The sequence below is a fragment of the Podarcis gaigeae genome, assembly GCF_964106915.1.
Source record: "Podarcis gaigeae genome assembly, chromosome: 6".
Taxonomy (NCBI): domain Eukaryota; kingdom Metazoa; phylum Chordata; class Lepidosauria; order Squamata; family Lacertidae; genus Podarcis; species Podarcis gaigeae.
Window position 1 is genome coordinate 3305611 of NC_139682.1, and position 5589 is coordinate 3311199.

The following is a 5589-nucleotide window of genomic DNA, read 5'->3' on the forward strand; positions in this document are numbered from 1 at the left end:
GGGGGGGAGACATGGGGCTCCTACACCTTTAATAGTTGGGTAGAAGAGGAAAGTTTAGCACATCACTTTAGAGATGGTGGGGGAAGGAAAGGCAAAAATTGGACTGCCGTGCCTTTAATTATAGTTGTGTAGAAGAGAGATGGCAGAAAATGAGGAGGAATTAAAAGCTTTTAATGAGGGTGAAAGAGGAGAGTGCAAAATATGGTTTGAAGCTCAACATCAAAAAAACAAAGATCATGGCCACTGGTCCCATCACCTCCTGGCAAATAGAAGGGGAAGAAATGGAGGCAGTGAGAGATTTTACTTTCTTGGGCTCCATGATCACTGCAGGTGACAGTAGTCATGAAATTAAAAGACGCCTGCTTTTTAGGAGACAGCAAACCTAGACAGCATCTGAAAAAGCAGAGACATCAGCTTGCCGACAAAGGTCTGTATAGTTAAAGCCATGGTTTTCCCAGTAGTGATGTATGGAAGTGAGAGCTGGACCATAAAGAAGGCTGATTGCTGAAGAATGGATGCTTTTGAATTCTGGTGCTGGAGGAGACTCTTGAGAGTCCCATGGACTGCAAGAAGATCAAACCTCTCCATTTTGAAGGAAATCAGCCCTGAGTGCTCACTGGAAGGACAGATCCTGAAGCTGAGGCTCCAAGACTTTGGCCACCTCATGAGAAGAGAAGACTCCCTGGAAAAGACCCTGATGTGGGGAAAGATGGAGGGCACAAGGAGAAGGGGATGACAGAGGATGAGATGGTGGGACAGTGTTCTCGAAGCTACCAGCGTGAGTTTGACCAAACTGCCGGAAGCAGTGGGAGACAGGAGGGTCTGGTGTGCTCTGGTCGGACACGACTAAACGACTAAACAACAAGAAGAGAGAATTTCAGCAGCTGCAGTCTAGAACTATTAAAGGCAGAGGAACCGTGTCGTCTTCTGTATCTGGGCACTCTGGGATGGGAGTGGGGAATGGGCAGCAGGAACACCTGAAATTGGTGTGTCAGTCCTGTTTCATCCCTAGTTTTTTAGAGACTGGGGCACTTCCAAACTGCCACTATTTCTGTGGGGGATTCCGTCTAATTCAGGTTGCACAATTGCAATTGCTTTGGGTGTGTTGTGCAACGATCTCACTTCCCCCAAAGGCTGGACTTTTTACAATTGTGAAAGTGCACTCAAAAGTGTGGGAGGACACTCTTGACGCAACATCGTGTGACCTCCCCACCCCCACCCCCCAAAATAACAGAATGAATCTTCTTTAAATAGCTTAAGTCGTCTTAACCTCTCTGCAAATAGATCAGGATGAAGCGCCCTGGACGAATCTCTGGCTTGCAGCCTCGCAAGCCCCCTGCTAACCTTCGCTGAGGTCCTGAGCAAACATTTTTCCTCCCCCCAGGATTGCAGGCCTGTGCAAGAGAGACAGACAGAGACAGGGTTGTTGTAATGCCGCGAAATTTCGGACCTGAGCAGCTACAGATGAATACTTCCCAGCCTGCTCTTGGAGCTTCTGACAGCAGCTTGATACACAGCCATGCTGGCAAGGGATGATGGGAGCTGTAGTCCAAAGTGGGTTGCGACTACTAAGAGTTGTAGTACACAACAACAACTGTAGAGAAGTTTTCAATGTTTTATAATATTTTGTTGGGAGCCACCCAGAGTGGCTGGAGCAACCCAGTCAGATGGGTGGCATATAAATAAGAATAAAATTATTATTATTATTATTAGTAGTAGTAGTAGTAGTAGTAGTAGTAGTAGTATTACTACTATTACTACTACTACTACTACTACTATTGCACCAGATTGTCAAGGGTCATTGTAAACAAACAGTAGACCATGGGTAGGCAAACTAAGGCCTGGGGGCTGGATCCGACCCAATCGCCTTCTAAATCCGGCCCACGGACGGTCCGGGAACCACCGTGTTTTTACATGAGTAGAATGTATGCTTTTATTTAAAATGCATCTCTGGGTTATTTGTGGGGCATAGGAATTCATCCACCCCCCCCAATATATATATATATATATATATATATATATATATATATATATATATAAAAAATCCGGTCCCCCACAAGGTCTAAGGGACAGTGGACCGGCCCCCTGCTGAAAAAGTTTGCTGACCCCTCCAGTAGACTTTGGAGAAGATCTTTTCTTGCATTTGCCGCTAGGGGGAAGCAGGATCCCATTGTACAAGACACCGCTCTTTTCATTCCCAGTGCTTACCTCGAGTTCTCAAGAGATTCCCAATTTAGTTTAAAAACAAAGTGATACACAGGAACCTCCCAGTGGGCTGAACCCCAGTTCAGAAGTAACATCCGGATATCCCTTCCACGTATGGTACATGCCAGACAAGCAGGATAGCAAGGGAATAAGAAGTTTAAATCGCTGGGTGCTTTTTTCCTAATGGTGGTTCATGTGCAGGAGAGAGCGGAGAGGCATTTGTAATGCAGATGAGCAGCTTGGGCAAGGTCCAGGCCTTCTCAGGGATTGTCAGCTGCTGAAACTTTGAGGAAGCTGCCCACTGTGGATTTAATAAGAGGTTTGCTCCAAGATGTGTCTTGTGACTCTGAAAAAGCACTCAGCCAGGACTGTGAAGCTATAGGACTTCTAGTGCTCATAATATGGATTTCTTAAACTTCCTATCCCAAAGGGATCCTGAATGAGAACTCTTGAAACCAGCTACCTCCTGAGCCTCTATATTGCTTTTTTTGCTTATACTGTGCCTTCGCCAGTATAGTTTTAATTGCATTTTATCTATGAGCATGAGTTCTTTCTACAAAAATGGTATGCAGTTATTGAAATAATTTGTACTTTGCACGTTTGCATGGTCTGTGCATGTTTCTCACTTTGATTCGGCGAACTTCATAGTTCTGCAAAGACCTAGCGAAAGATGAGAGAAGGTAGAAAACGATGAGGCAGGCGGCCACTAGGGGGCATGTTTGCTGTGCTGGGGGGTTCAGTACAGTGGTACCTCGGGTTACATATGCTTCGGGTTACAGACTCCGCTAACCCAGAAATAGTGCTTCAGGTTAAGAATTTTGCTTCAGGATGAGAATAGAAATTGTGCTCCGGTGGTGCGGCGGCAGCAGGAGGCCCCATTAGCTAAAGTGGCGCTTCAGGTTAAGAACAGTTTCAGGTTAAGAACGGACCTCCGGAATGAATTAAGTACGTAACCAGAGGTACCACTGTACTTTAAAAGGGTATTTTTGAAAGGCTGCATCTCATGTTGATTTTTAAAAATTATTTAGGAGGAAATAATAGTAACGTTAAAGTATTTTAAATTGTAATAATAATAATAATAATAATAATAATAATAATAATCTGTTCAAATGCTCCTAAAATGATGTTGGTGCAATTAATGTCACTTATTTATAAAGCATGACAGTTATGCTCTGCATAATGATAGCAAAGACCCTCTGTGAAGGTAACATGTCAATCATCACCCAGCCCTAGCATTAGGCAATAGCAAGGATAAAGCTCTCATTTGCTGCTAGCCATGATGGCTGGTTTGTGTCCTCACTGTTTTGGGCACTATGCCTCTGAACACCAGTGCCTGGATGCTGGGTTAAATGGCCACTGACAGTTCCAGCAGCTGGGCTCTTAACGTTCTTATGAGGCCGTGGGTTCTGGGGTGTCATTGAAAAGGCCGCAAGCAGTCAGTTGATTCAGGCTGTAATCCTATTGTTGTTGTTTAGTCGTTTAGTCGTGTCCGACTCTTCGTGACCCCCTGGACCAGAGCACGCCAGGCACTCCTGTCTTCCACTGCCTCCCACAGTTTGGTCAAACTCATGTTTGTAGCTTCGAGAACACTGTCCCACCATCTCGTCCTCTGTCGTCCCCTTCTCCTTGTGCCCTCCATCTTTCCCAACATCAGGGTCTTTTCCAGGGACTCTTCTCTTCTCCTGAGGTGGCCAAAGTCTTGGAGCCTCAGCTTCAGGATCTGTCCTTCCAGTGAGCACTCAGGGCTGATTTCCTTCAGAATGGAGAGGTTTGATCTTCTTGCAGTCCATGGGACTCTCAAGAGTCTCCTCCAGACCAGAATTCAAAAGCCTCAATTCTTCAGCGATCAGCCTTCTTTATGGTCCAGCTCTCACTTCCATACATCACTACTGGGAAAACCATAGCTTTGATTATACGGACCGTTGTTGGCAAGGTGATGTCTCTGCTTTTTAAGATGCTGTCTAGGTTTGTTCAGGCTTCAATCCTAGAGACTTCTTATCAGGGGTGCCAACTTGAATAAAATATTTGGGGGGAACAGGTAAGCCTCACCCCACATAACTGATCACAAGACATGACACACACAACCCATTTATATGGCAATGCCCATCAACTGGGGCAGGGCTCAGCACCCTCAAATATTTTATTGGGGGCAAAGGGACCTCAACTGCTAGGAGTTGGCTCCAATGATGAAGATTTATTACTTGTACTCCACTCGTGTGACTGAGTTGCCCCATCCACTCTGAGCAGCTTCCAGCAGAATATAAAACAACACAGTGATGGAATTGTCAAAAGGCCCTCGGAGCTGGACCTCAGCGTCCAGGCTGAACGATGGGGGGTGGGATGAGGCCATTTAGGGCTTTCAAGGTCAGCATCAACACTTTGAATTGTGCTCGGAAACGTACTGGGAGCCAATGTGTGTCTTTCAGGACCGGTGTTATGTGGTCTCGGCGTCCGCTCCCAGTCACCAGTCTAGCTGCCGCATTCTGGGTTAGCTGTAGTTCCTGATTCACCTTCAAAGGTAGCCCCATGTAGAGCGCATTGCAGTAGTCCAAGCGGGAGATAATCAGAGCATGCGCCACTCTGGTGAGACAGGTGTGCAGGCAGGGAGGGTCTCAGTCGAGAGTCTTTTTTGTATGTGTGTGATCAATGAAATTCAATAAAAAGATTATAAAAAAAAAAGAGAGTAAGACCCGCTGACCTCAGTGGGACTTCTAGGGAAACCTACATAGGAGGAATCAAGCCCAAGAGTCCTCTTCCCTCCTGCAGTTTCCAGAAACTGGTTTTCAGAAGCTTTGCTGCCTCCCAACTGCAGGCAGAAGAAGAGAAGAGTTTTGGATTTGATATCCCGCTTTATCACTGCCCAAAGGAGTCTCAAAGCGGCTAACATTCTCCTTCTCCCTCCCTTCCCCACAACAAACACTCTGTGAGGCTGAGAGACTTCAGAGAAGTGTGACTGGCCCAAGGTCACCCAGCAGCTGCATGTGGAGGAGCGGGGAATCGAACCTGGTTCACCAGATTACGAGTCCACTGCCTGCTCTTAACCACTACACCATGCTGGCAGAGCATCACCACCTTGGCTTGTAGCTATCGATAGCTTGTCTAATCTGCTTTCCAAGTTGGTGGCCATTTCTGCCTCTTGTGGCAGGGAGTTCCATAGTTTAACTATGTGCTGTGTGGAGGTTAATTCCTTCCTTTCATCTGTCTTGAATCTTCCAGCCCTTAGCTTCACAGGATGCCCACAAAGTTCTCGTCGGGAGAGAGGAAGAGTAGCAATTGCCCGCCCAGGTCCAGATGTAGCTAGCTGTTGCTGACACCAAACATTTTTGGGGTAGCGCCAATCTCGCCCTGCCTCCTGGTCCTGGGCTGCCGCCTTCTATTTTATAA